Genomic DNA, 27,789 nt, shown 5'->3' on the forward strand with positions numbered 1-27,789 from the left:
TAAACATATACAATATTTCCTGCACAAAAAATAAATAAAAAATGCTGGAGAAAAATCCCCCAAAGTAATACCATTTTTCAAGAGAGTTTTCTTATTTCTTCTTTGAAACCCTATAATCATCTCATGATCCCACAGATCTTTCTCATGACCTGTTGGTGGTGTCTTGACCTCTTCTGTGGGCACCCCTCATTTAAACTACAGTTCATAATGCGTTTAAAAGTAGCTCCACCTCGGCCAGCTACTCCATACTGCTCACACATTGATGTGTCAGTATTAACAATCCAACCTTGTCGTGTCTGATAAAGTCATAATTGCCATGTCATTTTATGTAAGCAGGACTTTTACCTGTACTGGGTGTACTGTTTACCTCCTCCACCACCAAATGTATGTGAGCTCACCCAAAACACACAGGTTAAACCTCTCAATAAAAGACAGATTTGGCAGGGGTGGAGGAAATAACCTGATTTTTTGAGCTGCGGGGGAAAAAAAAAAAAACAGCCAACAGAGGTAGGACAAAAAGTTTTTGGAGAAGTGTAGTTATACATGATTCATGGCACTTGCAGAGCAGCCTGCTGTTGTGTGAAATTTGACATTAAGAATCTTTTATGTTATTCCTGTTTTTTTTTTTAGTCTTGAAACCCAAGGGCGAAGAATATGCAATGTATAATTTTTGTTCTATGGAGAGACGGCAGGCTGAATGAGAAAGTGTTCACAAGAGTGTTTGAGCTTATTTGAATGGGGCGAGGATGTGATCACGGAATACAAATCAGCCACTGGTTGGTGACACGCAGAGCTGAGGCTAAGAGGTAGGGAGGTTCTTTATTCTCCGTTTACTCAATCTACAGTAATTTTCTCCATTAGAATGGGCTCTTTTAGTACCAACATATCACCTGTGACCAGAGAGGCATTTTAATTTAAAGGTCTGCGTCTGTTTTGACCTCTCTGTTTCAGTGATTGTGAGACACCTGTGGCCTACAAAATACAATCTTACAGATCAGACATTTATTGGACATGTTTTTGGTTTTTTTTTGCCTTTATTGCCTTGGAGATGTGCCTCGCACATACTTCTCCTATTCTGAGACTAATGACTTGCTAGGATGGATGTATTTTGCCAGGTATATTTCTATGACTGAAAGACAAAAGGGCTCTTTTATAGTTTCATTACTGTGTTAATTACTTTTTCTATTTAGCAGCACTTGCATTTGTATTTTTTCATGTTATTATGTTCCCTCTTAGAATGTGTCTCGAAGGCCACGAGCCACTGGTTAATCGAGGTGGTCGCCAGAATAAAGTGAAATCTGCAAAACCACAGATAAGGTGAAACATTTTCAACTTATCAAAAATGTTCTTTTATGTTTCTGTTTATTGATGTGACAACACTGGGCTTTTGGTCCTGGTTAGGTTTAGGAAAACATCACTGCTTGACTTAAACTCCCAGCTTAGGCGCCATATGCCAGGATAAATGTCGGCAGTTAACATTTCTGTAAGCCACAGATACATCCAGGTTTGTATGCGCCATCGATTATGTACCATATTAACATTTGTTCAAAATCTGCCGTATCAAGTTGACACTACATGTTTCTTAGCTGACTTTGACTCCTTTGGACAATTTCAAGGCATGTTTGTTTGGACCAAAACCAGATCTTTTTCCGGGGAAGTCTGGCCATCTCCGATGACGTAATGACCCGACTTTTCATCAAAAATATCTGTTTTTCTTTGGTGCGAAAAAACATGGCTTGATATTGTCCTGAAGTCCCCTGTAATATAATCAGTGGTGTGACCTTTACAAATGTTGAAACGCATTCTCAAACTGCAGTCATTGGCTCCACCACCCTTTATTAAAGTCAGCTAGTAAAACACGTAATGTGAACTTGACATGACTAATAGTGTACGTAGACTACGACATGTTTGTATATATATACATATTTGCTCACCCTTTTTTTGGTGAACTGGCTTTTACATTAAATTGCAAGCAAATATTTATTCACAAAAAACCCAGAGCCTCATGGGACACATCAGCAAATCAAAACAAAATAAATAAGAAAGACATTTGAATTGTGGTATTCTGATGTAATCCTCTGCAGGAATTGTGTTTTCCATTGAATATAAAAACACTTTATTTTGATAAGGAAAAAGATTTGGATGCAGAATTTTGTTGATTGAGTAGTGTTTACCCTCTCAGCTAACATGTTGCAGGGGTCAAGGCTGAAAACCATCTCACTGTAAAGTGAGTAAATAATTTCTGGTGTATTGTGTTGCATCTGGAATTTTCACTCCCGTCAGTCGCGGCAACTCGCGTGTCATCAGCATCTCATATTCCTCACCCCTCCTGAAAAGCACACGGCGTGCATTTTGTCACCGTCTCGCATCACAATGGTCTCGCCATGTGATGAGAGTCTGCTTCGGTCCCCTCTCGTTAATGCAATTTAATGCGGTGTCTTTCGCATTAGGCTCCCAATTGCCGTTACCATGGCGACATGCATGAAAAACCCATCTTGCAGCAGCTTGTTATTGCTTCATTACAACCACGTTTGAACTTTTTTTCTCTCTCTCTCTCTCTCTCTCTCTCTCTCTTTGTTTTTTTTTGTTTGTTCCACCCCCCCCTTTTTTTTTTTTTTTTTTTTTTTTTTTGCAGGAACCTTGGCTGGGAGATAAGCAGACCAGCAATTACCCCTCCAGGATAAGCTCTTGTTAGCTCTTGTATACCCTCTACAAGGAGTGCTGATGCCAGTCCATCCGAACCATCGGTGTGAGTGCACACTCAAGACGTCATGATGAGTCATGACGAAAGTTCAAGGATTTTTTATTTTTTATTTTTTTTTGGTTTTTTTGTGGGAGAAATTTTTCTTTTTTAAAAAAAAAAAAAAGAGCTTCTGGCAAATTTTGGCCCCAGAAAAATTATTTTGGTTTCTGTGCTTCACATTAAATAACGGCAATCAGTGTTTTTTTTTCTATAATGGAGATGTTTAAAGACTGTTTTGTGTGTTTTGGAAAAACAGATGGTGTATTAAAGTTGTTAGAAGATAATATTGATTCATCCATCAGGTTTTAGCCTCAAAGAATACGTTTTGTTTTGTCTTATCATATCTTCTCATAGCTTTTTTCATTTGAAAAATTGTTTAGAAAGTCAAGATACCATCATAATCCGAAAGAAAAACGGCAAACCTTCACATTTCAAAAACAGGAAACGAGAAAAAATTGCATTTTGCTCATGAATGGTATTAATATAGTCATGAAAAGTAGTTGCTAATTAATTTTCAGTTGATGGCCTGCGCTATTCATCTCAGCTCTATTTATTACTAAGCACTTCCCAAAGGCATATTTTATGGTCTCAGACTGATTTCCCTTCTTTTGCTTTGTGAGAACACTAAAAAAATCAGGAAATCAACTTGCAGAGAATTGAACAGAGATCTTTTATTTTGAAAAGCAGCAATGGCACACAATGTAAAAAAAAATACTCCATTACAAGTTAAAGTCATTCATTCTAAATGTAAGATGTAAATTTCACTGAAGAATCTGATTTCATTTCAGCAGCTACCTCTGTAAAACAACATAGCGCATTCAAATGTATTTCAAGACTATAATAATGTGTGTTTACTTCCTGTAGAGGATTAAGTCAGGAATCCACAAATCAAATTTCCTCCCTTTTTCATTTATCTGTTTTGCTGCCACCGTCCTGTACAGATAGGTCTGCCTAAGTGAATCTGTGCTCGCAATCTGTGCGAATTGAATGTCTGATACTAACAGCCATTTAATCAGTGGCTCGCTGCGCTCTCTCTCCAGACGCTTTCTGCAGGTGAGGGAAAGATTAAAGGTTCCAGTTCAGAAGCACATACTGTACATAATAGCACCAAAATGCAAAAAGGGCTCATAATGAAGAGTCGATGCATTAGTATGTTAGCACACTCTGTATTTTACCCGGTTGTTCGACCTGTACTCCATGGTCACTTTATAAGACACACCTGTGCATCCATCCATCCATCCATTTTCGTCCGCTTATCCGGGGCCGGGTTGCGGGGGCAGCTGCCTGAGCAGGGACACCCAGACTTCCCTCTGCCCGGACACTTCCTCCAGCTCTTCCGGGAGGATCCCAAGGCATTCCCAGGCCAGCTGGGTGACATAGTCACTGCAGCGTGTCCTGGGTCTTCCTCGGGGTCTCCTCCCGGCGGGACATGCCAGGAACACCTCCCGAGGGAGGCGTCCCGGGGTCATCCGAAACAGATGCCCGAGCCACCTCAGCTGGCTCCTCTCGATGTGGCGGAGCAGTGGCTCTACTCCGAGCTCCTCCCAGGTGACAGAGCTCCTCACTCTATCTCTAAGGGAGCACCCCGCCACCCTGCGGAGGAAACTAATTTCAGCCGCTTGTATCCGGGATCTTATTCTTTCGGTCATGACCCAAAGTTCATGACCATAGGTGAGGGTAGGAATGTAGATTGACCGGTAAATCGAGAGCTTCGCCTTTCGACTCAGCTCTCTCCTCACCATGACAGACTGATACAACGACCGCATTACTGCGACCACTGCACCGATCCGCCTGTCAATCTCACGCTCCATCCTTCAAGACCACATCATCTGTGAAAAGCAGAGATGAAATTCAGTGGCTCCCGAACCAGACCCCCTCCGGCCGGTGGCTGCACCTAGAAATTCTGTCCATAAAGATAATGAACAGAACCGGTGACAAAGGGCAGCCCTGCTGGAGTCCAACATGCAGTGGGAACAGGTCTGACTTACTGCTGGCAATGCGAACCAAGCTCCTGCTCCGGTCATACAGGGACCGTACAGCCCTTAGCAGAGGGCCTCCGACCCCGTACACCAGGGGCACCTCCCACAGAATGCCACGTGGGAGACGATCGAATGCTTTCTCCAAGTCCACAAAACACGTGGACTGGTTGGGCAAACTCCCATGAACCCTCGAGCACCCTGTGGAGGGTATAGAGCTGGTCCAGTGTTCCGCGGCCTGGACGAAAACCGCATTGTTCCTCCTGAATCCGAGGTTCGACTATCGGCCAAATTCTCCTCTCCAGTACCCTGGAATAGACTTTCCCAGGGAGGCTGAGGAGTGTAATCCCCCGATAGTTGGAACACACTCTCCGGTCCCCCTTTTTGAATAGGGGGACCACCACCCACCAGGTGGTTTGCCAGAATTTCTTTGAGGTCGACCGGTAGTCCTCCTCCATGGCCTCCCCGAACTTGTCCCAGACCCGAGTTTTTGCTTCCGCGACTGTCCGTGCTGCCGCACGCTTGGCCTGCCGGTACCCATCAGCTGCCTCAGGAGTCCCTCGGGCCAACCAGGCTTGATAGGACTCCTTCTTCAGCTTGACAGCATCCCTTACTTCCGGAGTCCACCACCGGGTTTGGGGATTGCCCCCACGACAGGCACCGGAGACCTTACGGCCACAGCTCTGGACAGCCGCGTCAACAATGGAAGTGGAGAACATGGTCCATTCGGACTCAATGTCCCCAGCCTCCCTCGGGATCTGGTCAAAGCTCTCCCGGAGGTGGGAGTTAAAGACCTCCCTGACTGAGGGTTCCGCCAGACGTTCCCAGCAGACCCTCACAATACGTTTGGGTCTGCCAGGTCTGTCCAGCTTCCTCCCCTGCCAGCGGATCTGACTCACCACCAGGTGGTGATCAGTTGAGAGCTCAGCCCCTCTCTTCACCTGAGTGTCCAAGACATATGGCCGGAGGTCAGATGACACAACCACAAAGTCGATCATTGACCTCCGGCCTAGGGTGTCCTGGTGCCACGTGCACATATGGACACCCTTATGCTTGAACACATCGTTATGGACAAACTGTGACTAGCACAGATATAACAAAACACCACTCGGGTTCAGATCGGGGAGGCCGTTCCTCCCAATCACACCCCTCCAGGTAACACTGTCGCTGCCCACGTGAGCGTTGAAGTCCCCCTGTAGAACGACGGAGTCCCCAGTTGGAGCACTCTCCAGTACCCCTCCCAGGGACTCCAAGAAGGCCGGGTACTCTGCACTGCTGTTCGGCCCATAAGCAAAGACAACAGTGAGAGACCTATCCCTGACCCGAAGGCGCAGGGAAGCGACCCTCTCATTCACTGGGGTAAACTCCAACACATGGCGGCTGAGCTGAGGAGCTATAAGCAAGCCCACACTAGCTCACCGCCTCTCAACGTGGGCAACTCCAAAGTAGAAGAGAGTCCAGCCTCTCTCAAGGAGTTGGGTTCCAGAGCCCAGACTGTGTGTGGAGGTGAGCCCGACTATCTCTAGCCGGTACCGCTCAACCTCCCGCACCAGCTCAGGCTCTTTCCCCCCCAGCGAGGTTCCATTCCATGTCCCCATGGCTAGAGTCACCGTCCGGGGATTGGGTCGCCGGGGCCCCCGCCCACGACTGCCACCCAAATCACAACCTGGTCCTGCTGACCCCTTAGTATGTCCCCCTTGTTCAGCGGCAGCCTGTCCACGCTAGGAGCGTAAGGAGGTTGACTCAGGAGGCTGCTGACGCACTACAGGACTGCTTTGAGTCGACAGACTGGGATGCACTTGTTGAGCCACATGGAGAGAATCTCAACAGCATGAACGACTGCATCACAGAATACATCAGGTTCTGTGAACACAGCACCATGCCAACCCGCACTGTACGCTGCTTCCCTAATAATAAGCCTTGGATCACCAATGACCTGAAAGCCCTTCTTAACAAGAAGAAGAGGGCGTTCAGGTCTGGAGACAGGGAAGAACTGAGGAGAGTGCAGCATGAACTCAGGGATATGCTGAGGGCCTGTAAAGACGCCTACAGGAGGAAGCTGGAGGCCAAACTTCAGCAGAACAATGTGAGGGATGTGTGGACTGGTATGAAGCAGATCACTGGGTGTAAGGTGAGCAACAGACAGTCATCGGGCAACCTGGAGAGGGCAAACGAGCTGAACAGATTCTTCAATAGGTTCAGCTCACAGCCTTCTGTCATCTCCCTGACACCTCCAGACCCCCACACACCCTCACTGCCCCAAATTCTTCCTCCCCTCCCCCCTCACTCCCCTGATGTGAGCTCTCCTGGGCAGCACCTCTCCTCCTCCTCCTCCTCCTCCACCTCCTCGTCCTCCACTGAAGACACCAGCAGCCTCACCCGCATGACTGTGACTGCAGGCCAGGTTAGGAGACAGCTGGAGAGACTCCACCACCAGAAGGCTGCAGGCCCTGACGGTATCAGCCCCAGGATCCTGAAGACATGTGCCAGCCAGCTGTCTCCTGTCCTACAACACCTCTACAACCTGAGCCTGGGTCAGGAGAGAATACCGGTGCTTTGGAAGACTTCCTGCCTGGTTCCTGTTCCAAAGAAGTCGACACCATCAGACCTCAATGACTATCGACCAGTGGCCCTCACATCTTACGTCATGAAAGTGCTGGAGAGACTGGTTTTGGCAAACCTGAAGCCGCAGGTGAGAGCCCTGCTAGACCCTCTGCAATTTGCTTACCAGCCCCACTTGGGAGTTGATGACGCTGTCATCTACCTGCTGCAACGAGCCCATTCGCACCTGGATGGTGGAGGAGGCACTGTGAGAATCACATTCTTTGATTTCTCTAGTGCTTTTAACACCATTCAACCACTGCTACTGGGGGAAAAGCTGCGGGTGATGGGTGTAGACGACACAATGATCTCCTGGATTACTGACTACCTGACAGGCAGTGTTCTGTCTGATGCGGTGGTTAGTGATACAGGAGCTCCACAGGGGACTGTACTGTCTCCTTTCCTGTTCACTTTATACACCACTGACTTTCAGTACAACACCGGGTCGTGTCACCTGCAAAAGTTTTCTGACGACTCAGCTGTTGTTGGGTGTATAAGTGAGGGACAGGAGGAGGAGTACAGGGCACTGGTAGACAACTTTGTGGAGTGGACTGAACAGAATCACCTGCGGCTAAACATCAGCAAGACCAGAGAGATGGTGATAGATTTCAGGAAGAAGAGGAAGACGGCTTTCCAACCACTGCACATTCTGGGAAAGGATGTGGAGGCGGTGAAGGATTACAAGTACCTGGGAGTTACCATCAACCACAGACTGGACTGGAGATCTAACACTGAAGCTGTTTACAAGAAGGGGATGAGCAGACTTCCTGAGGAAGCTGAGATCCTTCAACGTGTGCAGCAAGATGTTGGAGATCTTTTATCAGTCTGTGGTGGCCAGTGTACTTTTCTTTGCTGTGGTTTGTATGGGAAGCAGCATCAGAGCCAGCGTCACCAACAGACTCAACAAACTGATCAGGAAGGCTGGCTCTGTGATTGGCTGCAAACAGGACACTCTGGAGGCTGTGGTGGAGAGGAGGACACTGAAAAAACTGTTATCCATCATGGATAATCCTCTCCACCCTCTCCAACTCACACTGGTCAGACAGCGGAGCACCTTCTCCGGAAGGCTGCTTCAGCTTCGCTGTCGTAGCAATAGATACAGGAAATTTTTCCTGCCACAAGCCATCACTATATACAATAACTCTCTCACCTCTGCCTGAGAGAGAACTCTGGTCTCTCTACTGTTTTGTTGTATATATTATTATTGTTATAGTATATTTTGCATATTTAGTTTTGTTGTACATATTATTATTGTTTAGTGTTTATAGCACACTGTGCACTGTATATATACACTATGTATATATTGGCTTCTATTTATGTTATGTACAAAGTGTTTTATTTGCGGACCCACTACTGCTGTAACAAAATAATTTCCCAGTCTGGGATCATTAAAGTAATTCTATCTATCCATCTATCTATCTATCAAACCCCTCCACCATGATAAGGTGCCGGTTCAAGGAGGAGCACACCTGTGCAGTCTACTGTAATTCAATACCACATAATTCTGCCAATTTGAGGATTTAAGTTTATGATTGGATGCACAAGTTCCAATGTATGAAAGGTGGCACATTTAAGGAACCTCAAAAAATGTACAAATTCTGGTTGGCTGCCGAAAATCATTGGACCTGTCGTGTTTCAGGCTAATTTTTTTGTATTTATGTCTTTTCTGGGTCTTGCTCTGTTCCCCTCCCATGCTCCTCACCGGCCTGATCTCCCTCCACACCTGCACTGCGTCTCCTCCATCAGCCCTTCCCTTTACCCGGTGTTCTACCTGTGTCTGGGTCCGTCCTCGCTGCTCCGATGTGACAAGACCAGCAGCTTTAACATGTTTTTGACCAACTAGAGGCAATGACTTGGATTACTCCTCTCCAGTCAAGCTGCGAGTGTCTGTGAGCTCGGTGTCACGGAAGGTATGTTCAAATTGCTGCAAAGGTACCAATCAGTGCGGTTATAATTAAAAAGTTGTCAACAACCACCAGTCTGTCACTTGATTTGCTTATACTTAGACTTCTTCAAGTATTTTGTTTTACTTTAATCATAGGTACGAACCAGAGTAAGACGTATCATCCTGTGCTTACCAATCTGTGGGCCAGACACCTTGCTCTGAGAAGACACACAGTCATGCGAAGGCTGCGAGGTGAGCGTTGAATGCTGCAATTTTATTTTTTAAATTGACTTGAAAAAAGTTAATTTGCAAAAACACTTAAAAGCCAATACTTCAAAGAAATCAGCACTAGTTTGATATTTCTTTTGACTGGACGATAAGAAAAACACAATTTTAAGAAAAGTAAAAACATTACGATTTTTTCTTTTTAATTTTTTTTTTTTTTTTACTGAAAACAACCAGCACAGATTTGATTGATATTGCCTGGAGTGCACAATTAAGAAATCTTGATTTAGAATAAATAAATCAAAATGGAGATGGGATGCCCTTCATTTGTATTCACCAAGATGAACTATAACTCGAGATGGCAGAATATTTCCCAAATGTTTAAGTTTCTTCGCTTTAATGTGTCAGGGGTCATCGCAGAGACAGAAACATATTATTCACATTTAAAAAAAATAGACAGTGAAAAGCAGCACTGGCTGTTTACAGCCATTTTTTAACATTTTAATTCATCTGGGATGAGGGATGCAAAAATTTAATTAAATACTCACACTCACAACACATAGTTGTGAGAGAGAGCGGAGGGGGGAGAAAAAAAATCACTTAGTACTTTTTTATGACTCGACTATGTACAGTTGTCTCTCATGAATATCTGAATTTAATTTCATGGCAAACCATCCAATAGTGGTTTTGCTTTGAATACAAATGCAAAAGCCATGGTCGAGATGGAGTTATCAGTTATCAGTAAAAACACAATAAATTCTGTTCCAATCAAGTACGAGATGAAAGATTTTGCAGGGTCCTTCTTGAAACCTTTGACCTATCAGAAGATCATCAAACTTATGAGGATTCATCCCCCTGAGACCATGAATGTCACAGAGAGAGAACTTTTTCACAGTTCTATAGAGTTTTATGTTGGGCTAACTCTAGGCTCAGTGGTTTGGTTTCACAGTGTGAAACAACAAGCTGCAGTTTGAAGAAAACAAAATGGAACACAGACAAGATTTGGTGAACAGTGGTGCATTTGCAAGTTAGAAGCCATATATTTCCTTTAGGAGGTGGTGGAGACCGAAAACAGAGCTAAAAAGAGAGTTAATAATCTACTTGTATGTATAAATGAGCAACTATTTGCAAAAATGGACGAGAGACTTGTCGCTTTTAGCTGTTTAGCATTTTGTGTGTCAGTGGAGATGACTGATGCGTCAGTCTCCAGTAACCTTATGATCGTAATAAATTGGTGTTCATGCTTTCCCTCCTATGTACCTAACAGTGGTGCTATTTTTGAAAGTTATTTTAAAATGAGGGCAGGGTCGGTGCCATCCTAACTTAAGATTCTTGACTAAAGAAATTCCTTAGCTAGAACAGATCTTTAATAGTTTAATTCCTGCCCGAATGTGAGCCTATAAATTCAGTCAGAAAACCGCTTTCTAGTGTACCAATAATCCTAAATGTCCTCCGAAACTGAAATAAGATCAGACTTAAGAAGTTTCTGTAGTGAGGCCTGAGGTCCCTCTTTTCACTCCCGTGATTTTGTTGTCTTGTTGCCCATCTCACAACCGCATGTGTATTAAAAATGGCAGTTAATCATTTCACATAGTGGCGTTATGACATGGGAGATTGGTTAAGACAGATTGGAGTGTCGTGGTCTTGTGTTTGTTTCGCTCTAAGACAGATGAGACAGAGACACATGACACGAGAGCCATGTAGAGTAAAGGACTCTTTTTGAGACATGCAGATAAATCATTGCTGTCATTTCCCTCTGGAGATGTGCTTTCTGCGCTTCACAATAGACAATTATTGAGTTTCACAGTGACACGTGTTTCAAGGACACACGGTATACTTCACCATACTGTAATCGTCTGTCAACTCATCATTTCCTCCGCTGCAGTGCCTTCTGTCTCGCACAGCTTTGGTTGCAGTATTCAAACACGGCAATCTATACATTTGACAGTTACTCCCAATTTATTTGCATTCTGTAGCGATGGCAGCTTATTACTGTGTTTCCAACAGGAAGTCAAAGGAACCCTTTACCGGTAGGTGAGGTGAGCTTCTTTTTCTTCCCTCAAGGCAAGTTTCCACTACCTATAACCTAACCCATGCAGTTCTGGACTCTACAAGAACCTCTACAGATGGTGAGACATCTGCACACTTCGACACAGAAACGCTGGACCACTGACAGGAGGTTGGGTTGTTTGATTTCAGCTGGCAACGAGGAAATCCTCCCCCTTTCTTGTTCCCGTTCCATCTCGCTGAAATATTTACTGAGCATACACCCATTCATCTGCAGCGATAACAGGGGCCCATGGTTTTTCTTTGTTGGGTTTTCTTGGCGGTTTGCCGGTGGGGATGCACAATCAAAGCGAGGATCAAAGCGAGAAACAATTACAGTGGCTTGTGTGTAGGTGAATGGCGGCAATGAAAAGCTCATTGTCAGTTCTGTAGGCCAGCTGTGGCACGGGCAAAAGATTTAAGGGCTAAGGAGGATGAGGAGGTGGATACAGAGGTGTAGCACACAGTGGAGGGCATCTGTGCTCATGCAGGCCTGAATGGGTACAGCAAACCTTTCCCCATGCCAGAATGCCCAAATCTGTGGCCTCATAACGCCAGAGTGGAAAATTTGCTTGGCCCATTCTCTCCATCGTCTTCCAAACTGTGAATGCAATGGGAGAATGACAGTATTGGGGCATATAGGACCTGAATGAACAATTTCCTTGTGAATTTCTTCTCAATGAAAGCTCCTGACAGTAGGCAGGAAAGGAGGTCAAGTCTCCCGTCTTCCTTCTCCATCCACCCACTTGTAAACCAGCATCCCTGTTTATTCCCTGTCACAACATAATACCAGTCATTTGTGTGATGCGGAGCTGGAAACCTATAATTTTCAGGAATACAGCCTGTTGTGAGACTGACTTGAGCATGGTTCCCCCCCCCCCCCCCCCCCCAGCTTATACAATTATTGGACAGATGATTGGAACGGGGGTGAAAAAAGCTGCACTTGAGTAGCCTCTTTAGCTGTATTTTATGCTGAATGAAAAAAATTGGACAAAATTAGCATTTTAGCACATGACTTGTTGCTCATAAGAATCATATATGAAGAGAGGTTGGATATTAGCATGCTAGCATTCAGTAGAATAGAGCATGTTAGCTTGTTTATACTATGACCATCCTAACATGATGCTAGAATGAGCGCATTACGTTCAGCATGTGTACAGCTAGCATGACATAATGCTGGGTTTTATCATGTTATTGTAATCTGCTATTTAAAAATGTAGCATAAAAGCCTGCTAATGTTAGCATGTTTGAATTTTACCAGAAATCTCAACAAACGAAATACACACTGGCATATACACAACTAAAAATGTGTTGTTTACTATGTGATATTTCAGAATTTTCATTGTGTTTTGTGCATCCAAAGCCAAAGCTGTCGCCTCTTCAGCTTCGTTTTGTGAATTAGGCCACGATTAAGGCAAAATTAGCCTTCTAGCAGACATGAATAATCACTTGCCAATTAATATCAGATTTCAAGAAAGGTTGGATGTTAGCCTGCTAACATTAAGTAGAATTCAGCGTGTTCAATGTTATGAACACTCTACATGATGCTAAAAATGTGCTCATTTATGCTTAGCATCATGATGGAATGCTAGGATATGGTGCTACTATTCAAAATGTTTGCCTGTTAGTCATCTTATGTTAGCATATGTTGGATGTTACCATGAATCTCAACACTCACAGCTCAGACTTGTGACAATTTAGTAGAGGTTAATGACTTACTTACATGTCGGCTGTGAACCTATGCATAGTGGCAACACACGCAGTATCATGTCACACACGTCGGCTCAAAAAGCATTTTGATTTACATTAAAGGAAAACAAAAACATTATGTGTGGACAACCAACAGGACTTGTGGCCCCAAAACGAGGTATTGCAGTTTCTTGGCTTTCAGTGTGGGATAATCTCAACACTATCTTGAAAGGCGACATGTAGTTCATCTTTCATACATCCATGGTCTTGTTTCGAATCACTGTTCTATCACAGGGTGTCTAAATTGATCAGCTCCCAAGATGAGCAGCAGTTTCAATCACTTTCACACCAATCATATCGATATTAACCATCGACTTTGGTGCACTTAAAGTGGTCATTATCTTTCGCTGAAGTGGCCCAAATTACCTGTTAATATCTTCAATTATAACAAAAAAGTCAATGGATCGATAAAGTACTTTACTGAAAAGACTTGATTTGCCAAATTTCATGACCAAAAAACTCTCGGACACTTATTCAACAGGTATCCGACAGACAATTCCTAGATCATGAATCTTGCCTCACACGAAACACACAGAGATTAAGCTGAACACACGATTGTAATTTATGTATAGAGCGGCTCCTCTGGGATGCCTCTCTTCCATGATGCTTACCTTGTTTTGTATGAATTTATTGCATTCTTCTTTATTTTTTATGTTCCCATTCACCTCTCTCCGCCCTAGAGCTATTAATCAAGGTTTGGGCCGTGCTCTTAGCTCCCACTCCTCTGCATCGCTGCTTCATTTATTCACCTTCTGGTTGGGGCTCGCATACATCCGTATGTTGAGAGGGAATTTTAATTTCCTGTAATTTTCCTCTGCTGATGTGTATGGTGGCGAGGTGTGGCGAGCAGCGGGAGAACACAGATGTGATTTCTATGGAGTGACAAATGAAGAATGGGTGTGAAATTGACGCCTGAGCTGCATTTTTATGTAGCATTTTCCCAATCAGGTGTCAAGTCGCTTACATAATATCTGGAGGACACGTTGTACCCACTTAAGAATCAGACTGTAAAGGCATTATCTGTTTTTCATTTTGTGGCTGGAATTGGAGTCAACGATACTAACTACTGTAGAGCAATGACAGAGATAGAGAGTAGTGAAACCTACTCGGGGGTTTGAAGCTAGCTTAGATTTTTATGGCTTTGGACGTTTTGGATTCTGTAACCTTTCTTGCACATTACTTCTCAAACAACTTATTGTCCCTCGGCCCCAGTGTCATTTTCTTCCTTCATCCTACCTCAGATTTTACTCTCTATAATGTCCCATCTTTTTCTTCTTGAGAAGTGACACCCACTTCCGATTCAGAATGAGAATGTTTACATTTCCGGAAAATTCATTCATATGTGCTGTTGAAGTAGGACACAGCATTGCTGTTACCCCTCAAGACCTGACCTCACATCTGTGTATTTACAGGTGCATGAACACATTGTATTTGCCGATGCGGAGCTCTGCGTGACATAACGAGCACAATCACGACCCTCCTCCCGCCAAGCAGTTGTCATAATGTTTGAACAACCCATGTCTGTATGGCATTTCATTCTTTTGAACTTACATTTACATTGATTTGAACCCTTCAAAGCCCTGAAACCCTTCATCACATGTAACAGCTGTGTATACAAATTGCCTTTAACTTAGGGTGCAATTTAGAAATCTAGTGTTCAGTGTTTTGACCGATGACTCTTCTACATGGGGATCGAACCACCAACTGTGTAATTAGTGGAAAACGATCAAGCTTTAGGTTCAATATTGAATGTAAGAACGAAGATATCTTTTGATATCTAACATCCAAGGCAGTGTCAACCTTTTCTATTATTTAAACCAAGACCATGGGACTGGTCTCTAAGTGCTTTAAGTGCAAGACTGTAAAAACATACACAATCAGATGTTGTACTGTTTGAAGCCATTGACTGTATAACATGGACAGAACTCTCCAATCTGAAAGTGAAGCAAATTCATTTCAGCTGGATTCAAAAATAAGTGCAATTATATGTAAGCTTATGAGAAAATGACCCTACTTCTCACATGATTTGTTATCTCAGTAAAACAATCTCCTAATGAGTTTATGTTATTAGTCGCTGGTTTCAAGTCTTCTTCAACGCAGCATGATGCTCATTTAGTAAATTATGGTCCCATTTAGAGTAAAATAAACAATAAAGAAGGGTATACTTTAGGGCGTGGCTACCTTGTGATACACTGCTACCACGTTGTGTCCTCGGGTCCTCAGTCAAATCCAATCAGTGTCCTTCCAAGCATCACTCTCGTCCAAAAACAGTCACTTCTGGTTCCAAAAAAATAAGGTGGCAATGGCCACAACGGCAACCTCAAAGCTAATTCGTAATATCTATTTTTTCCATTTCTAAGAGTTTGTTCTACACAATTTAGCGATGCAGAAATTATTCTTAAATCTACGGGTTATTTGGCCCACGCATCATGTTGATCACAGACTTTCATGTCGGACCTGATGGCTGTTATCGGCTCATTCAATTTCAAGAAGTGCCAAAAATGCTGCCATTCGACTGTATTGTGCATATTTTGCGTCCCGAAAATGCACAGCTTAAACTGCTCAATAAGTGGAATCTGGCTCTGTTGACGCATTATATCTGAATGCTCTTTGAACACTTGTTCAGAACCAGGAGGTTTTTGGCACGACTGCTAAACTTAGCATCTTCCATCTCCATAAGTCACACCGGTGTTCGGAACAGTAGCTGCTTCAACAGCACAGTGGCGTGAATTAAAAACTGTTATTTCTAACATTAGGGAATTGATCTATTGTCTGTTTTGCGTGTGTGTGTGTGTGCGTGTGCATGTGGATCTAAAATACAAAGCAGCCATTACCCTTGTTACCCAGTCTTGTGGAGCACACCATGCATGAATACACCCACTCCCACCTCACCTTTCCTTTCACACCCTCATCCATTATTCACAGACGGTGGACGACGCACTCATATCGACTACGCAGACTTTTTAAAAAGCGCACCGCTTCACTATGCAGATAATACCTGCTTGACTGGGAGAAACACAGTTGCATTAAAATATGTCAATATCCAAAAGCTCACAATCTTTCATGCTCCGGAACATTTTGAAACTTCTGCCAGCCCTGCAGGGTAGGGGAGGAGGAATAGAGACGGTCCACTTGCCTCGAGGGAATATTTTCCAGTTCTATCACTTATGTTGACAACGATGTGCAGCTTTTTACTTTCATTTCCCCACTGGGCAAGGTCACCTGCATCATTTGCATTTCATGGAATTGTTCCTGAGGAGAAGATTCTGATTTGTATTAATGTGCGTGTACATGCCACTTTGTTTTTTCTGACACGCCCTGAATATTCAGCACCAACCCGGGGTAAAGTCAATAAATTCATTCAGATTACATGAGAGTGAATATGGAATGCTTTACGCGGCGGAAATGATTGTCTTGGGGTGAGAGTGTGGATATTGCAAAATCCACAAGTAGTTGTCCTTGAGGCAAGTTTGTTAAGACATTTCCAAGCATGTTTGCATTTAGACTTAGTCTATTTTCTGCTCTCTATTACCAGTTTTAACCAAAATTGGCAAATATGTGCAGGTTTCTTAAACGTAGGTAAACCTATTGCCTTTCCGTTGAACAAGGTTGCCTTTTTTTTCTGCTATTTTTTTTCTGGTGTCACGAATGATAGAGATTCCACTTTTTCCTGTTGCCATATCTTTGACTTCAGTCTCTCTGTTATACTCAATGCCAAGCGAACAATGTTCAATTGCCACTTAAAGGTTCTGTTAGTAAGACAATATTACTGACACCACCATCTGAAAGTGGCAGTATCTGACAAGTTGGGAAGGACACTCAAAAATCTATTTGTTTTCAAACAGAGAAGACTAGAAAAACTATTTACGCTACAACGGCAGAACCTTCTATGTGCGTCATAGCATTGCGTCGAAAAGGGGGCGTAAAATTTCCATCACTGCCGATTGACACTGGAGCCAATTTAATACCTGCGAGTCATGTCATTTGACCCGGTAACAAATGCCAATTGTGGCCTTTCCAGTTGAAGACAAGTGCCGCATGTTTTTTTTCTGTCCAGTGTGAAGTGGGATGCAGTGATGTCTCTAGACATCAACCGACCCCTGATGACCCAGCTTCTCCCCTCAAACAAGCCCATGTTGCAATTGCGCTACTTCTATTTGTTGATGAGACTGGAAAGAAAGACTGTGTGATCAGCGCTCTACGTACTTTTGTTGCTTCTGACTGAATCTCTTTAGTTTCTCTATGGAGTCCCCGTTTGTACTTTTGGATATACGCTTTATGTTACTGCCAATGAAAAGCCCACATTTCTGGGTTTTCCCGCTCTATAGTGAAATTTTCAAACAGCTAAATAACGGGGAACTTTTACTATGAAGAATTTGCATTAAATTAAACGTTGAAGACACACTCTCAAGCGGCTCAGCCTGTTGGAGTGGAATCTATGACGTATTGAATAATAGGGCTGGGTATTACCAGGTACCTTGCAATACGATACTATCATGATATTTTGCCCATGATAACAATAATATCGCGATACATCGATTCTGCAATAATCGATATATTGCAAGAAATTTCATCCACGATACATCACGATATCTGTGTCACTCAAGAAATTCAGAATTTATTGACTGCACTAAATCCATTTCACAGGAATTACAAAACATTGACAATCAATTTAACATGAATGACAGCCAAGTAAAACAAAGTGTATACTGCACAGTGGCTCGTCTTAACAGACACACTGACCTCAATTTAAATATTATTAAATATCGATATCTGCTGCCAATGTATCGATAGTGTACCTCAAGACGAAATATTGCGATATATCATAGTACCGATATTTTGGTACACCCCTATTGAATAAGATATGTTAAATATAATATGATACAAGCAAACTACATGACCAATATACAACATGTGTTTTTCTCTTGAAGATGCCGGCCCCTGAAAGCAAAAACCTTCCCGCATTTTACTGGTTATCCCTGAAAATCTCCCACTTCTTCCATCCTACAGTAATCATGTCGGAAAATGACACCACCGGCCTCAATTTCATATCCCTGGCTTGAGAGGAACCTTTTCGCTCACAACACACTACTACCACCCCCCCCCTCCCCCCCTCTGTCCAAGTTCCCTTGCATCATCAGAGAGCGAGCCGATGGCAAACTCTGGCCCGCTCATTGTGCCAGAGCGAATAGATCCCCTGGCACAATTCACTCCACACGGCCTTGCTGGCCACGACCTGTTGGAAACCGTCGTACTCCGCTAATCGGCAGAGCGGTGGGTGAGACGCCAGAGATGGAGCCAGGGGACCACATGATGCCCTTTGGTGAAGTTTAATAATTTTTGTATTTATTATTATTTTTATTTTTTTTTACATGGAACTATTCTCAATGCTGAAGCTAGAAATATCCTAAAATAAAATGCCTCTCTGCCTGAAAAGGTAAAGTAAGGAGCAACATTTTTACTTAGAGAGTCTAAATGCACACATAAAAAGATGTTTCACTTTTCATTGTCACCTGCTTTGGATAACTCAAGGTTTACCATTGAATAATCCTGAAATATCATTGCCGTCATATCTCCACTGCAGTGTTTTTTCTTTTATATTTTGTCTTACTGAACGTTATATTCGTTATGATCAGAAAAAGAACAGACATCAAAGCTTAACTAGGGCTGTTAACATCATGAAGGACACTGAGGCCATGTCCTAATTTATATGTCCAATTCCATTTTTCACACAAAGGCACCGCTCTTCTCAAAAAGTTGAATTAATGGTCTTTATCGCCATCTTAAAAGCCAGCTCTACAGGAGTTTCTACAACATTTACAGAAAACGTTTCACAATTACCGTCGATTATCAGGTAAAGGGTAGGGGGAAAAGTAGGCTTAGCTTGGCTTTACTCCAACCTATTTCCACCATGTCTTTCTTCCTATAAGAAGGACTTATTCAACTTCAGCCAAGTGAAATCACTTTTTGTTGCTCATGAAATCAAAGTGTATGTGAAATGAAGGCAGTCATGACAGAAAAAAACAAGCCAACCTGTCTCATAGAGAGGCTTAAAAGCTACTAATGTGCAGGTTTGGGCACCTATAAAATTTCAGTGAAGGTTAGGGAAAAACTGCAATCTCAGTTAAGTGTTGTTCAGGCTGTGTTGGTCATGGTCAGTGAAATCTTCCTAATACACCAGCATGGTTCGCACCATCTTTTCATATGCATATCCTTTTGATTTTCTCACAGATTCTACTCTACGTAGGGGAAGATCCAGATCTGTAACAGCTCTATTTTTAAAGCTACAATGAGCTCAAATCGAGTGATCTCAATAGTTCTTTTGCGAAAGGGGGAAATCATTGTGAATGATCAACGGTACAATGTGGCTCGATCCCATTTCAGCCCTAACACTTGTTTTTTTTTGTTTTTGAGTGCCCCCTTGCCCCTCAGAACACAAATCAAGTTGCATCAACAGCTAGCTAGTTGGCCTTCTGAGACGTCAGCAAAGCAGCAGTGATTGTTTCATGTTTGTTGTCAAGAAAAGGACCATAAATCATTGAAACTATGAAGTTCTTGTAACCCTTGTTTTGAGGTGTGCATTGTGAAAAATCACTGTTTGGCGGGCCTTGTAGCCCTCTATCCCAACGAGAATATGGACGCCCTATCTCTCGGCTAACCTGTAGGGGCAAGAGATATATTGGGACTGGGCCTTTAACATGCTTTAAACTGAACTTGCGGTCAATTCAGCACTAATGAAATATTGTGCCTTCTCTTCCCAGTACCCACACAGAGAAAAGCAGTGGATCATCAATCAAACCTACGTGACTTCTTTACCAAGTCTTAATAACGGTGTAGTTGCAAACTGTTAAACATGTGGCTGGGGACATTATTACCTCAGTGACAGAGATATTCAGGCCTCTTATTGGGATAGTGTTAGATTAGCCTTATATTCAAAACTATTTTTTTGTAATTTTCCCTGTTCCCACAGTTAATTCAAACTCAAACTGTTTAACTGTTGTCTTGCAAAATGTGGTTCCAAAACACTGATCCAACAGAAAAGTAAAGGGCCCGCTGTTATACAAAAGTAACACATAGAGGAAACATTTGGAAACAACCAGTTGTCTTGGGTTCAATGAGCCAGTGATCTTCACGTATGGGTACTGCGTAAAGTTAACCCAGTTTTGTGTCAGTGCTATACTGAGCCAGTTTTAGTATGTTAAACAGTTTTCAACAATAAACAAACCATATGCAGAAAGAATTGTTTTCCGTGCACTGCATACTGATGAAGATTGATAGTGCGTAGGTGCTGTGGAGTGAGATGTGTCATCTCTCACTGATGGATGTGACTCTTGACAACCTGGGCGCTGCATTCACCGTTTTTTAGTCGCTTCCACTCTTCATAATTATACAGTACATGTCAGAATAATGAGGGTGAGATTTTAAAGCCCTTTGTTTTGTTTTCTTTTTCTTACGTATGCACGTCAGTCCAAATAATCACCAGCTTTTCTCAGCACATTGAACGTGTAAAGAGTTAATCACGGCATAGGTTTAAGAACAATGTGTGGAAATAATGCAGCATCCGCGAGCTTCTTCGTCTGTCAAGTGAGTTTTTTTTTGTCCAGCAGGCTCTGTTTGTGAAAGCGAGAGACAAGCATTATTAGCTCCAGACTATAATCCCTGCCACAGACATGAGCAAAAATACATCTTAAAAACATCTATAAGCTCATTATCTTTTGAGTGTCAATGGGAATTGAAAATCGCCAGGATGAGCTGCAGGTTCACACCCGGCAGTGTAATGTTTGACGCTGATGCGCCACGGATATCTATTTTCTGTGCAGCAGTCTCCATTTCAGCTCACGACACACTCTTTTTTTGTCTTTTTTTTTTAACATTTATCTTTCTCCTTCCTTTCTTTCCATCTCATATCTTTCACTAATCGGCCCCTACACCATGCACACTTCCCCACAAAAAAAAGTCTGCTTTGAGCCAGGCTGCTGAAGTGACGGCAGCTGGATAGCTTGCACTTCTTTATCAGGCGAATATAATAATTGGGTGGGAAAACAACAATGTAAACATAAACAGACGGCTTATACGCCCCAAGGCTGCAGATAATGCGTATGGCAGTCTTTTTCTGCCTCGAGTTTTACTTCAACTTCATTTATGAAACAGCAAAGCGTGTGGAAAAACACTTGCTCAGAGTCTCGGACACCTTGAACCACAACAGAAGCCATTAAAGGATTGTCCAGTGACCTACATCGTCTGGGGTCACACTACAGTGTGAGTTCATTCAATTTGCAGCTCACTTGAATAGTGTAATGCATGTTCATCCATCGCTGAAGGACATTCCCCCTGAACAATGTTGCTCATAAAGTCACAAAATGTGTTTTGAAATTACAGGTGCTTGAACACTTCTTTGCTGCCTTGTCGCTAACTTTCTACTTGAAGGATAGGTTATTACTCTTATTAGTGCTTTTACTCCTGCTGTGTAAAAGAGGTATTTCTTTGGCACAAGGTCTGATTGACAAAGGTAACAATTTATACAGTGAAACTACCCAATTTAATTCAATTTAATAAATAAAATGTTGTATTAACAAACTACAGAATCTTCAACAATCTACGGGAGCTGCTACAAAACCACTGAAGCCTTTTTAAAAAATGTCAGTTGTATCCAGTCGACTTGTGGACTAAATGTTAAGCCCGACACATTCTCACTCTCAATGAGTCAAAAATAGCCGATTGGTCAGTGGCCTTAAGCTTTAAACGATGGCGGGCTACTTGTCACGCTAGTGTCAGCGATAGTGCTCTCTGTTTAGAATGCTTAGTCAATGCTGCACTTGAATGGCTCCATGATCAAGTTAGCAATAATACATAATATGCAATGTGTAGTTAGACTTTCAAAATATAGCTTGCTGACAACTACTGGGTTAGGTTGAGGCAAACTACTAATTACTTTAGTTTCAGGAAAAGATTATACTGAGTTATTCTAACCCAGTATGATCTTTTCCTAAAACTAAAGTAGTTTTGGAGCCTCAACTTATGTTCTGTCGCACAACTTAAGTTACACAAGTCATGTCACTCACTCCACCTTAGGTTATGTAATTTACATACATTTACCTCTGTACGTAATGCTACAAAATCACTCTTGGTCACAAACCCCTTGGATGCAAATCCTGATCTCCGGAGGGAATATTCATTGTATGACTTATCCGACCACCCCCGACTGAGGTTTCTTTTGCGCTAGTGCTACTGCACTAAGAACTTTAAGAACTGATACGTACAATGGAAAAACTTAAAAGGGCAAGGCCACCGACCAAACTGCTGTTAGTTGACATGTTAGGAGTCAGATAAGCCAATAAATTATCACTACATCACCACTCAGTTGAGGTCAGAGGTCAGCATATTATTGTTGGCACTGTTCTACCCCTCTAAGCTTTGAAGTCACGGGGGAAATGCACATAATGCAGCAGAATGGCAAACGTGCCAATTATTTCGTTAAATTTCTCCAGTCAGTGACTCCTAATGGATGTGTACTCTTTGAAAATGGATTTGTCAACAAGAATAAAGTGTGGAGAGAGCTTTGTGCTACACCGATTGTAAAGAGGCAACTGCAGTGAATAGTGGATGTTGCATGTTAATTACAACCTTTTGCCTAATGTTTGTAAAATACGAGCCAGTGTTCCATTTGTCTGCCAGTCATTAGATAACACTGCGAGGTGCACATATACACGAGACCTGGCTCACTGTTTAGAATACTTAATGAGTTGAACATCACATCAGACAACAAACACAAACGAACTCTGCTCTCACAATTACAAATTCATGAATTTCTTTTGCTCAGGGTGTAATTTTATTATTTGTTGTGAATACCCTTCGTTTGGCTGTGACAAAAACAACCGTGTGGCGAGCCCTTGCAGATTTTTTGATGGTGTAATACAGGGTGGGGGGGTGTCAGTGCGATTGTTGCCGGAATGTGACAGCAGACATGTCCAACTAGCAAGAGCCACAGAATGCTAATCACCGGGCTTCATTTCACAACAGTGCCAGTGACAATGTAGCCATAGTAACACTGGCACGGAGCAGGAACTCACATTTGCTTCCAGTATTCAGTAAATTATCAGGCCTAATTTCTTTTAAGTGAGTTGGACATGAAATGTTCGTTGTTTTTGTCAGTTTTGTGTTGATTGAATTTCATCGTCTTTTCTTGCGTTATATTGACACATTTTCAACATACATTAAGTTTAGTAAACCCAGTTAAATTTTGAGTGGATTTATTGGCTCAGGAACGTACCACCAACTCAGTTGACCACCTCTAATATACCATAGGTTTATTAATGTGTCACTGAAACCATTGTTTTTGAACATGTAATTTATTTTACACATGATTTAATCATATCACACATCTGCTTAGGCGTTTGAGAGATTTAGAAACGTATTAAATCTTTAACGTTTTTTTGGAAGAGGCTTCATATTCTCAGCAATGTGGATTTGTGTGGCTGCTTTCTGCCCGACTGTTCTCTGTCTGCAGCTTGTCATGCTCAATTTGTGCAAACTCCCATGTAGTTAAGTACTGAGCATGTCACTGCCACTGTCTGTAACATCTAACCCCAGGGCGCGCACAGACACACACACACACACACACACACACACACACACACACACACCACTAAAATCATGAACAAAGAGGGGGAAGATAAACTGGCGGACACACTCAACAAACCCACACTGAAATAAAATAACAAACACGACAACAAACCATCTATAGAAACACACAAGCTTTTTACACTCTTCTCAGCAGTGCATTTACTCTCGTCGGAAATATAAACCATTTCACACGTTGGCACAGCGAATTATGATGCAAATGTATGACAGTGCTGGTTGAACGTTTGCCCATAGGTTGACAAGAACAAACGGGATATGGAGATTCCCCCCTCATTCTGCTTCACCTAGAAAGCCAAGGGCAAATTGAAATGGTTTAGTGGGGCGTATCGGCCCCAACATAACCCTGGCAGGGAACTTTGGTCTCCTCTTTAATTAATGAGTGCCAGTGTTTTGGAATGTAAATATGCAACTAAGCAGACAGACTGTGCAGCGGAGTGAGAAGGCCTGACTGCGGGAATATGCATACATTTGGCTGTCTATTAACATTTGAATTTTCTGTCACACTGTGTGTGATATCACTGATTCTTCATCAAGTGGCGCAGTGCATCCGGCAGATAAATGTAGCCTCGATCCAGCCTTCGATAAATATGCAGCAAGTCCCACTGCAAGAATATGTCTTTCCTGTCAGACAGCAACTGACGACTTGCAAAGCAGCCCCCAGTTACTGTCGCTAGAGCTGAGATGACGATATCACGCCGCACATATTCAGATTTTCTACACGTGATTCAGTCTTTTTATATTTTTTTCTTCTTCATGGAGAAGTAGGCTACTTGCTTATAGCTAAAAAAACAACTTTTGCTGGTAGAGTTCAGGAACTGTTGCCAGCTAGCCCTTTATAAGCTAACATCTGCTGAGTGAACTTGTTCAGATTTACCTGTTTTAATAGAGAATACCTTTTAATTAGAAGTCTTAGATATGCAACATGACATTCTGCTGAAAGACTGAGGCTAAAGCTAGGCTGAAATGAGTATACAATATAAATATGATAAATAAGTGCAAGATCCTAACAAAACCCTGTTTAGATGCTAACGTAGTAGCTAAAATATTTTGGAACAATCCATCTTGTCTAACCTGTAACCGCAGAAACTAATGAAGGTAATTAATTATAATCAGATGATAAATTGCTTCTTGACATTAGGGGTAGCACTTAGTCATGTAGCTAGCTTATAAGCAAGACATGCTAACAATGTCAGAGTAGTCTACATTGAAGCTGAAGACGTTCCTCTCTACTGACATCAAACCATGAGGGCAATATTTTTGTTATTCTTTTTCAGTTTGTAAATAAAAAGTGTGCTTCATGGCTTCATGATAGGGCGCTAAAAGTGGCTACATGCTCCAGCTAGCGTTCTCACCCACCAATGATCCATGTAGAAGACAGGTGAATTAAATAAGAATTTTCTTGGATGGCAGTGTAGCCTAACAAATTTGGACAATATAGAGTCCAAATTATAATCCCTGAGACTAATGCAGATAATGAAATGTATTGTGATGATTATATTTTCCGATATGCTTATGCTCTGCTAAGACTCATTTATGCAGCTAATTACCCTTACATGCTAACAACTGCGGCATATGTTTGTTGTGTATTTGGTTTCAGAAAAAATCCTAACAAAAAGGCCCAATTTTCGCTCTATAAACGGCGTATTGCGCTTCCTACAATCTCTCTTAACGATCTAGCACGTACAAAAATCAAAAGCTGGACAGGCCTGGCTGCACCTAATGATGGTGGTCCAGCTATAATTGCACAATTGCTATGTGAGGAATGAGTTAACGTTTAGTTATGGAACAGTCATGCTCTACACACACTGCATCGAACCATTAGCAAAAATAAGTGGGATTCAGATCCACATGCTAGAAATGTATAGTTAATAACATGCGCGAGGTCACCCTAACCAAACAGTTAATGAAGATCAAGTGTAATTAATCTAAAATTCCCTTCTAACTTGTGGGATATTATAAGGTTGTTGCAGAAAAGTAAAAGCACACAGTAAAAGCAAGTAAAATCTGGTAGTTCATTACTCTTTATGAGTGATGCCAACTTCCCCTTGAGGCTCATAGATTTCTGTCCCAACAAAGAAGTTGACTGGATGCATTAACATTGTTTAAGAAACGCGATATCCAACAAGCTGCTGATGAAGACTTTCCCCTCGCCTGTTTGGTCAGCAGAAATCAAAAAAATGTTGGCCTTGAACTTAATGTGTCAAAATGAGACTGAATTATGGATCATCAGTACCAAAAAAGGCTTTTAATGCGCCGCAGCCCGAGCCAAATTAAATGTGATTGCTTTTTGCTAGGGGACTCTTAGAGTATTTGATGACTTAAAAAAACATTGTTGGTGGCCCTATGGAGGCAACTTAGTTTTTAATCGAGGCACGAGATTGGCCCAGGGGTGAAAATAGCTTTTTAGAGTACACTGGTGTTCATCGTGTCTTTTCCCATGGGAAAACAAAAGGAGAAGTATAGACTCACAACGATGAACCTAAGTAGAAATTCGTAGGGGGCTTTGTGGTCTCTGTGTGTTCCTGGCAGCCAATTCTGCCTCTAGGGCAATATTGTAAAAACTACAGCTCTTTAATATCCCATGTAAATAAGCAGAATGCTTTCTGCAGAGGCAATAATATTTGCTGAATATCTGCAAAAACAACATTAGTCCCCTGTGCCGTATCCCTGTGAAACACATTTTATTTATAAAATGATGATAATACAACTGTGAGGACAGGACGCCAGGAGCCAATTATTTATCCCTTTGCAGGAAAATGACCCGACGCGGTCAAACAAGTAAATTGATGAGGTCAATCGCTCCCTTGGAGTTTTTTAAAAGGTGCTAAACAGGCTCGGGGAAGGTAAAAAAAGTGGAGAGAAATGTGTTGGGATTTTTTTTAAAGTCAGCAAGTCCCCCAGCTTTTGCCCAGGACTCCGCAGGGCCCAGCACACATCACCAAGGAGCTTACTAATGAGCCCCCCCCCCCCCCCCGAAAAACTCCCAACCCAGCACTATTCAACTTATTTCTCCATTCATTTTATTGTAGAATATTCCCGCAGGAAATATTCTCATTTGGCCTAGCAAATAAGGGCCACTTTATTTAATTTGTATATGGTTCGCCATTATATTTTGTTCACAGTTGTTGTCGCTTTAGACATGCAGTAGGTCTCAATTCCATGCCTTCATTGCGCAGCAGCATTGTGGTCTTCATTACATCCCAAATTAGAGTGACGGAGGGGAGAGACAGAGCACTCTTATTAGGATGTGCAATGACAGTGAGTGACATTAACTCATGACCAATCACAGCATGTCAGCAAATAGTCCCCCCTAATGATTAATCTGCGTCAAAATTTTAAAATAAATAAATAAATAAAAAAAGACGTGGAAACATAGCCCAACAAAAACTTTCCCCCTTCGATCAATATTGTCTCAAGTAATGAGGTGTCAGTTGGATCAGTCCATCTGTCAGCATGTGTGTATGTACACCCTCTGAATGTCAACTAGTTTCTATATTTGCTGCAACCGAGTGATCAACTCATTAAAGACACAGCATAATGGACATATTCTTAGCAAAGATGGCGACGGGCGATACCCTAGCCCCTCTCCAAGTGCCAGTCATGGCTGTCTGCCATCCAGCACCACTTATTTTACCCCTCTGCCTCCTCTTGTGTAAAATATGTCCTTCCAGACATTTGTTATATTGGCAGACGCCAGTTAGACAAAACTTTAACCTCGACTACTATCTCGCATATATGGCGTTAGAAGCAGAAAAATTTATTTTTAATTAGACATCTCTTTTTGTGTGTTTCTAAAAGCAATTGCTTAGAAGTCAGAAGTGGAGTTTAAAGCTGACAATTAACGTTCTTTATTTGCAAAAAATACCCTCAAGATGGAGAGACAACTAAAGACAACAAACGCCATGAAAATTAAAGTAATCAAT

The 27,789-nt window shown here is 42.3% G+C and overlaps 1 long non-coding RNA gene across 1 annotated transcript in view; it reads left to right on the forward strand.

Moving 5' to 3' along the window:
• The first annotated feature begins 776 nt into the window (after positions 1-776).
• The window catches only part of LOC115589248 (uncharacterized), a 102,047-nt gene continuing 75,034 nt past the window's right edge, over positions 777-27,789 (forward strand). The window contains exons 1-5 of the long non-coding RNA XR_003985504.1: positions 777-806; positions 1,237-1,317; positions 2,636-2,749; positions 9,067-9,230; positions 9,362-9,457. This is a non-coding gene — a long non-coding RNA (uncharacterized LOC115589248). The remainder of the gene's footprint in view (positions 807-1,236; positions 1,318-2,635; positions 2,750-9,066; positions 9,231-9,361; positions 9,458-27,789) is intronic.

Source organism: Sparus aurata, chromosome 10 (assembly GCF_900880675.1).
Source record: "Sparus aurata chromosome 10, fSpaAur1.1, whole genome shotgun sequence".
In the NCBI taxonomy this organism is placed as follows: domain Eukaryota; kingdom Metazoa; phylum Chordata; class Actinopteri; order Spariformes; family Sparidae; genus Sparus; species Sparus aurata.